General features: G+C 40.8%; 1 protein-coding gene across 2 annotated transcripts in view; it reads left to right on the forward strand.

Moving 5' to 3' along the window:
* Window positions 1-9,071, forward strand: part of COBL (cordon-bleu WH2 repeat protein) — a 264,865-nt gene extending 255,794 nt beyond the window's left edge. For both annotated transcript variants that reach the window (XM_080379027.1, XM_080379028.1), the window contains one exon: window positions 1-9,071. This exon is cut by the window's left edge and continues 35,443 nt beyond it. The gene's annotated coding sequence lies outside the window, so the exon portion shown is untranslated.
* The last annotated feature ends 371 nt before the right edge of the window (window positions 9,072-9,442 follow it).

Here is a 9,442-nt window from a genome sequence, read left to right on the forward strand (position 1 = left end):
TGGTTGGTTTACTGGTCTCTTTTTTTTTTTCTCTCTTTTTTTTCTAATTGCTCTTGAACATTATCTGTTACACTTTTTCAGTCATCTAGTCCAGGTGCAACAATTATGCCATATAATGACAAAGCCAGTAAATAACCAGAGCAAGCAACTTGCAAAGTAACCACCTGCAGACATACCACTCACCCAAATCAGCTAGTACATTTTTGCAACAAATGACTTTTACAGGCAAAAGCAGGAAAGGTTTCATGGCTGGTGTATAGTCCAGAGAAAAGACAGAATGTCACAGAAATGTATGCAATGATGGTTTCTACGATCTTAGTAACTTTTCTTCCAATATATGTTATTTATACACCATTTATTGAACTTGGTCTTAAAGTAGAACAAGAACCCATCAAGTACATTCTGTACCTTACAGAATTTATATTCTGTCATTAAAAAACAGTATTAATGGATACTACAGTGTTTCAGATCATAAAGTTCAATTCTGGATTAATGAGAAGCATGTATCAATGTTATACTATACTTGAACAGACAAATTTAAAAGGATTTTCTTTCTGCACAAGATCAGTGTCACATATAATGCCATAAAGGCCTCACATACTTGTCAAAAATGAACTTCTTTTATTTCTGAAAAGCTGTTGCTTAGTAAGTTATTTATACATATTTAGGAAGACAAAAAAGGGAGACTATGGAGCTGAGTTCTACATAACTGCTCTGAGGCTGAAAAATGTAAACAAAACAACAAAAAAGAAGCAATAATCCAGTTCAGTTGTGTCTAATGGCAGATAATGTTGGTGATAAGTACTGTAATATGTTCTGCCTCCTTATCTGGAAAGACCACAAATAATGACTAACTACTGATAAAAATAACAATTCCCTTCACAGACTCACTTTTTCCCCTCCCCTGTGTGCTGACTCTGTGAACAAAAGCCTTGTGATGATGATGACTTCTGAGTAACTTATGTGCTGTCTTGGAATAAGTTTTTAATTTATGACTGTGTTGATTACCCTGGCTGAAGGGGGGAAAGCTTGGAGCTCCCAAACCCCCACCTCCGCTGCTTTTTCATCCTCCAATGTTTTATTTTCCCAGCAGTCCAGCTGTACCCTCCTCATACTGTGCGTATTGTCGAGATTATCTTCAGCCAAGTGAATTATAAACACGGCTCACTGCAGCCCAGCTAACAGAGTGGCAGAGGGCCAGGAAGGAAAATCGTCCTCTTCGTCTGAGAGGCATCTGGAAAACGGACCCAGGGAGGGTCTTTCCCTCACTCTGCTGGAAGACCTCTGGCACCACAATGATAAAGTAAAGCCCCCAGAATAACAAAGCAGTTGTTTCTAGGTGATGAGATACTCCCAAGTAATCATGATGACCACAAGGATTACTTTTTTTTTTTTTCTTCTTCCCTCTTAATTTGTGAGGGAAAGAAAGATTTGTCCTCATTCCTCACCAGAGGTAGGGATGTTCTTCAGCAACACATTTTTAGACACTAAAAAGCAGAACTTGGGGCACTCAGTTCCAATCACTATGAATTTTTTGAACACAGTTCCTTCACGTCTCGGATTCACCACATGTAAACACGGAAAGCAAATCCTCCCACTGTTTTGTAATGTGACCTTGTAGCTATAACGTCCAGTGCTGAGCTTACTGCTACAGAAAAGGATTTTATTTTACTGAAGCCTACCTGAGGAGTAAGGGTAACAGCCACAGATGTTTGAAATCACTTAACAGCCCTGTGGAATACTAACTCTCTTTTTAAATTATTGGGTAGTAGAGGCCAAAGTTGGAATTAAGAACATAAAGAGCTCTCTGTATCTGTGGTGCTACTGACATAACAAGGAGTACCTGGGCTAGTCCCTGATTAGAAGAGAATAGTTGTCTGACTAATGGGCAGGACCAGCTGGCATCAGTGGAGGTGCCTTTTTTAGCTTTACTTAGCCAAAAAAATGCTTATTTCAGACTGTGGTGAAACTCTCTTCTGTGAGGTATCACCTACAAATGTATGCTCCCCACTCAAATTCCTCAAGTGCCTGGGAAGCAGCATTCAGAGCAGAGCAGCTTATCAACCTTCACGGGAGCTGTCATTAACACTCGAACCATATTTTTACTTCCTTACATCACATGCACTTACCTTACAGTTTGGTGAAGGAGAAAGAAGGGCTGCATCTCCAGCTCTGGTTACCAATGTGCTGCACAGCTGCGCAGGCGCTGGGGTCAGCAGGGTGTCACAGCACGTGTGGGAGTCCGATCGTCAGCAACCCCTGGCACACATCTAAACTTGAGACTAGATTAAAGGTCAGACTTTGCTTTTGCCTTTTTTTGACTTGGATGGCCAATGTCCTCAGGCGAGCAAGCTATTATGGTTTATTTCATCAGTTAGTGGAAAGCAGCTGTACTGCTTAACATAATTAATGAGGAGGTCAGACAGTAATGCTTTGTGTACAATAGTGTTATATGCTGCACTAAGGCAAGTAATTGCCCATAAAAACAGTATCTTGTAAAAAAGGGCAGGGAAAATCCACCTCCCTTGAAGAAAAAATTAGGAGCAGAGTACTTCCTTTTAGTCATTGCTAAAAACATTCCCCCTTCAGGTCCTTCAAGGCCAGAAAATCATTTACCAAAAATATTCAGGAAGTAATCTACAGCAATACTCATTACTGTTTACTGGAAACTTGCAGCTCGCTGTTGCAAAGATACATGAAAAATATCCATGTAAAAGGAAAGCAGCTGCACACAGTGCTGTGTTTACTACCCCTCCTGGTGTTTCCAAAGGTAACTTAAAAGACATTGGAAGCTGATGTTCCAACAGTTTCCCATAAGTTCTGTTGTGGATGACTTTTGTTCAGCTCTTTTTTGACTGCAAAATGATACACTTCTACAGGCAGGTGGGGGAAAAGCCATCAGTATATCCTAATTCATGATAAAGCGTCTCGTTCACTCCTGCTGAAGGCAATCAAGTCGAGAGCAGGAGGCACACTTTCAGAAATACTGAACAGGTTAACCCAACACCAGCTCACACCATCAGGAAACTGAGAGTGCCGGAGAAAATGGCAGGAGCAATGGAATCCCTCTCAAGCTAAGTTCCACCGTCTCGAATGAAATAGAATAGACTATTTCAGTTGGAAAGGACCCACAACAATCATCTAGTCCAACTGCCTGACCGACTCAGGGCTGACCCAGTTAAAGCATGTTATTAAGGGATTTGTCCAAATGCCTCTTAAACACTGACAGGCTTGGGGCACTGACCACCTCACCAGGAAGCCCGTTCCAGAGCTTGACCACCCTCTTGGCAAAGAAATATCAGTGTAATGTCCAGTGTAAACCTCCCCTGGCACTGCTTTGAACCATTGTCTAATTTGCCTTTGATCTTTTTTGGTAGAAATGCAGGGTGGCTTCTGAGAACTAATTTTGGTGAGGATTTCCCAGTGCAATATTGACCAGTGCAGCTGATCTGAGAAGATCTGATCCTGTATAAAGATGTTAGAACCTCATGTGAGAAAGTATACTAATATATGAATTCCTCTGGAATAATCCATTTTATATATTTTGTTTGTACATATCAGATGGTACTAGCTGCCCGTCACCCAAGCTGTCTAAAAGTAAGAAACCTACTCCTGTCTAGTCTGTAGGGCAGGTCATCCCATGCTAAGGTCCTCATTGACTAACCTGTGAGTGGACACACACACACTCTTACTCTCACTATATGTATCTGTTCTATGTATTTGTGTTATATATATATTTATATATATATATATTTCAGCATTTACTGAAATCCATATAACGAGCTATTTCCCACGCAGTATACTACTTGAAAAACTTGTGACACACATTTAATGGTGTTCCACTTCTTTTTTTCTGATTCTTATTTTCATCTACAGAAAGTTAACTGGTACTTAGAATGAAAAGAATAAATAAAATATAAAATAAAACAGAAAGTTAACTAGTGCTGACCAGCTTTGCAAAGGGCTACAAAGCCATAAGCCATGAGCTACACAGGCAGGAAGGTCACTGTGCCCCTCTCCCCCGTGCAGTGCGGGGAAGGTGGCTCTCCCTGGATGGGTTTTTACTTTTGCTTTTGCACCTGTGTTACCCAGACTTCTCTTCATGATGTCTGGGACACCAGCTTGAATGGAAGGAGCATCTGAAAGAAAACACACTTCAGGGGTATTTTACGTTAGAAACACACTTTTACTTCACGGTTGCTTTGGCATGCCAGTGACTGCCTCGGGGACTGTAGAATCAGGCTGGAGATTGGGTTGTAGGATTTTTTGTTGTTGTTGAAGCCTAAAATATTAGGTAAAATCTTCAGGCGTGTTTTTTTCAGTGCACTGAGGAGACATGCTAATATTTTAACCTAAGACACAGTGTTAAGAATATCCTTATGGCTGGCTCTTGGACTCCCTCCTTGTGGAGACAAATGCTACCCACACATTCCTTTGCCCAATACACAGACAGTCATAACTTGGCGATTAGCGTGGTTACAAGGCCTACTGAGATAAACCAGAGAGAAGCACCACATTACTTTATATAGACTAATAACTTGAAGCAAGTCAGGAACGCAAAGAAAGCCGTAGGAAGGGATATTTCTAATGAACTGTCAAAGATAACTGCGAGGAGCATGAGTGACGGATGGCACAAGCAGAAGACAGAGCATAGGACAACCGGGGAGGAATCTGAAGCCCAAGCAGCCAAAGATATAAAGGCAGTTTATAAATTCTGAGCTGATTCTGCCATCTCTGAGACGTGACTAATGCGGAGACAATGACAGCATGTGGATGTCTCAGGGAGAAAGAAAATGGTGTTGGGAGGAGAAGTAAAGTTTGCAATTTCTAAACTGAAAGACAGCAGAGTTTCTTTTCTTTTTTTTTTTTTTTTTTTAATTAAGCACCATTAACACAGGGACATTGCTGAGTTTCAGAAGCCGGTACTCTCCTGGAAGTGGCAAAAACTGGTATTACGTGTGAGCTGCATCCCTACAAAAAAGCACAATTTCCATGTAGGAAAAAAAGGAAAAATCAGAGCATTAACTTGTCCTTTGTAGGACAACTGAAGACAAGAAAATTATAGTTAACTGTCCTTAAGTAAGGAATAAAATAGAGTTGTATTTTGGCTTGTCTGCAATAATGCAAGGCTACCAAAAAGAAGGAAAGTGTTGATTTTATACAGAGGTTCCATATTTTGTTTGCATCCATACTGATCTGAGGTGTTTTCTACTAGATTTTCCCTTCTCAGAAACAAGGACATATAAAACATTTCCTGTAGAGTTATTCTGATTGCTGCTTCATTGGCTCTGAAGCTGAAATAATGCACCCTCCAAAACCACTAATATTTCTATTGTGACCAGACTTGTCCAGAGTTTTACAATCCTAATTAGTTTCACAGTTGTCTTGTTGTTTTCCTGTACTCCCCCTCTGTCTGCTCATCACCATCTGCTGTTGTCCGTGGTATGATCTTAAAGGAAGGACCATCTCTTTGTTCTGCCTTTACACAGCACTTCATAGAAATAGCTCATTATGGGAATCCAGGGCTGAAATTCCTAAACACCATGGCAATAAATGTAGTGGACAGAAAGAATAATGAGTCTCAGAAACAGTGGAGAAAAGCCCTACTCCTGGTTTTTGGATAGCATCTCATGCTTTCTAACTCTATCTTTTGTTCCCGTGCCATTTCTGCTCAGCCTGTTACAGGCTAGAAGAAGGAGTTAGATGAGCACACAGATCACAATGCCAGCATAATTTGGGAGGAAAAGGCAATGGCGATGTGCGAAAGGGAAAAGGGAACATCAGAACAAGTCTTCTTCCAAACTCACATGAGGGAAATAGGGAAACATCAGCTTTGTCTGTACCTGTACTTCAGACTGTCTGTCTGGGGGGGTTGTTCTGTTTTTATCAGCTCAGAAACATTTAAATGAAGACACATTAGATGCCAGCCTGTTCCAAAATGAACTTTTGGTGGATGTGGTCAATGACTGCATACTAAAATGGAGCAACATCCCTAAGCATCAGCTCTCCTCCTTCAGCAGCTCCGTCTCTCCTTTCTGCCAGAGCAAACAGTAGTTTGGCATAATACCCAGTGGATGCTTCTTACTGCTCTTCAGTTCCATTTCTCACAAAAGCTTTATGTTTGCTGTTTATATGTATTAAGAACAAAAGACTCTGGTTCATTCAGTGACTGAAAGAACCGATTGCATAGGAACAACAAAACAAAAATATCATTTCAGGTGCTAATTGACGGGTTACCAAAACTGGCAGCTATGCAGCTGAGGTCTACTGTAAGTTCTTGTGTTTCAGGGTCAGAGGGGTTGCTTAGGTTTTTGATGAACGATATAGAAAATCTGAAAGAAATTGGTATTTTTCACTACTACTGAACAGAAAAGGCCAAACACAGTGGAGGCAGGTTAGCTGAAGGCCTGGCTTAGACTGGATGTGAAATGTGATCAAATTGCCTCCAAAGTCTAGAGGTTTATGCTTATTAGATATACAGCAGTTTGAGGCACAGTGTCTTGAACGTCGATGAATGGGTTTTGGCACTTGAACAAGTCAACACAAAACAGCAAAACTAAATATTCAGGAGCAATGGTCTTTCAGAATTCCTTAAGAGACATTCATTTTCATAGCTTTTCATCTTGAATTGTAGTCTGTGTTATTAAGTTGCTCATAAAACTCCTCTAAAGTAAATTGTGTTTTCAAATAAGGCTGAACTTGTTATTTATAAAGATTTATTAAATTAATTCAGTTAATACTTAATCATTTGTTACACAGTTCATCAAGTCAGTAAGTTGCTTATACCCACAGTTCATGCCCATTTTCAGCATTCTCCCATAAAGTACTTACTCTACACATTATTTTCATTTATAGGACCACCACGTCAAGCCTATAATATTCTTTTAACCCCACAAAAAACTTCGGAATTCATCATCACTATGAAATATCACCTTGATAGAGATTTATTTTTAAAGTTTTGGCCATCCACTTTTTAAATGAGTGTCCAAATCTGTCCTATTATTTTAAAATTATATGACTGATGAAGTAAGTTACAGCTAAAGAACTAGACATTATCTTTGCAACATGGGCAGTCTGTCTTAATGTAGGAAATTGCCAGGTGAGTGAGCAAATGCTTAAGTCATACTCTTTAGTTATTTAAGGTGACTTTAAAAGACTGAGATGACTACTCAGAAGGCAAAAGTGTTCCCAGGGTAGTCTCTAGCAGGGGTAACACAGCAGCCCATTGTGCAGGGCAGCAATTAGGAGTGCCAGCACTGATTGGGATCCTGGGGCGCATTGTTCTTCCCGATTTTCAGGTCATTCCACCCAATGGGCAGATGCTGGGGAAGTCATAATAGAGATTATCAGTTTGGGGATGCCCCTTCAACAGGCAGCCAAGGGTAAGTATGGGGTTTTCACTTGTCTGTACTCTTTGCTAGAGGAAATAACTACATTTGAGAGGAGAGGAGAAGCTAACTACAATGAACACAAGTATTTGGTGTAGTGTTTGGGGAGGTAATTGCCAGTGTGCCTCTGGCACCTTGGGGGAGCCATCTGGGCTCACATTCCTTTCCCTCCTGACACCCTGTAATCACAGGGGCAAAGACCATCATTTACCTGCTCCCTGGAGAAGCGTCCCTAGGATGTACCAACCATAGCACCAAAAGCCTATGGATGCTTGAAAAACTTCAAAGCAGCAGTAAATGGCCCAGAAAATGCTTGCGAGCAGTCCAGCAGGATAGCTTCAGGCAGATTCTCCGTTAGCTGAACACCTTGGGTACCCCCCAGTCCATGCTGGAGAGTCTGAGAGGTCAGCACGGCACTCTCAGTGGGGTGTGAGAAAGTAGGAATTGGAAGCAAAAGGCCTCCAAGTTCTGCCACAGAGACACTGGTTGGTAAAACTGATCTTTTTCATGAAGTAGGGCCCCAGTGCAAGAGCAGTCAGTGGTCAGCATATTGAAATGAAACACTCCTCAGACAGTAGGTTTTGTTGAGTGATATCAGCCTGTTCAGACATCCTCCTCCACCCAGGATATTTCTCTCTTCCTCTTGCCTATCTCTTGGACCAGACCAAATTAGGGTTACCTGTGTACTCTCCCTCCTTTGACTATTTTTTTCTCCCCATTCAAGCTGCTGTAAGCATTTCCCAGTAGCAGTGTCATGACCATTGCCTCTGGGGTTGACGCATGGTGCCTGTATGTAACAGACTGGGGGCTGCCTTAGCCTTATCCCTGTGTAGGACTCCTCACCAGGTAAGGCAGGCTGGTTAGTCATGCCTGCTCCCACTGCCATGGGATTACTCCTGTATATCACAGGAATAAAGCAGACAGATCGCACAGAGGATGTATTCAGGAGCACTGTGACCTGAACAAAGACTAGGAGCAGTGGCACGCAGCTAACCTGACCAGGTCTCTGAGGGCGGTGTTGCTGTTAAGAAGGTACATGAGAGTCCTTAGTTGGATGAGTGATCTGGGGGACACTGAGCTGGAGCAGGGAAGAGAGATTTCTGTGAATGCCTGAGGCAGTACAAAGACTGCAGCTGAAAGACTGAGCATTTACACTAGAAAGAGGGCATGGAAAAGTTGGAAAAGGTCAGAAAAGGGCAAGAAGAATAGCTGGGAAGACTTTGTTTTATAGTAAATGACATAAAGATGCTGACCCATCTCACTATTTAACAGTAAATTTAACTAATTATTGGTGCAATTTACTGAAGAACATGGTCACATTGAAATCACCTGATGTCTTTAAATCAAGCTGGCTATCAAAAATATGAAAGAGCTGAAAGAGAACTTGAAACGATGAAATAACAAAACGATGTCTTATGCCCTGTGTGCTGTGTAATCCAGAGATGTTTATATTGGCATCTCAGAGCCTCAACACGCTCTGCATCTTCAGTAAGTGTAACATATCATTCTTAGCTAAAACAATACCTGTGAGCTAGGCAAATTCCCTATGCTTATAAGAAAATATCTCTAATTTCAAGCCAAAACTTTTTTTTTTTTGCCTATGTTTTGCACATTTTTCCACTCACTGTATAATAGGTCACAAGAAGGCAGAAAATTTTGTGATCAGGTTCATATACATATAGATAGATAGATAGATAGACAGATAGATAGACAGATAGATAGGTGTATAACTGTGCAGTGGTAATGTATTTACTTGCAGCAGATGGAATGAATATGGGAGAACATTTAATGTGGCAATTGACGCTAAAATCCAAGGCATTAATTAAATGTGTGTTCTACTTAAGGAGTGAACTGAATGATGAGTGACAATTAAAAATGATGTCTTTATAATTATTCCAATTCCTATTTATGAAAGTAGAGTGTGACTGCGTATTAAAATATGATTGAAGGTTTTATTACTCCTTATTCTTTCACGGTTAAAACGTTTGCAATTATTTCTCCCTCAGATTAGAGCAATGCATAGCCATGTAAAGTAAAACAGCGTAGGCTTGATT

Source organism: Falco punctatus (genome assembly GCF_963210335.1).
Source record: "Falco punctatus genome assembly, chromosome: 3".
Classification (NCBI taxonomy): domain Eukaryota; kingdom Metazoa; phylum Chordata; class Aves; order Falconiformes; family Falconidae; genus Falco; species Falco punctatus.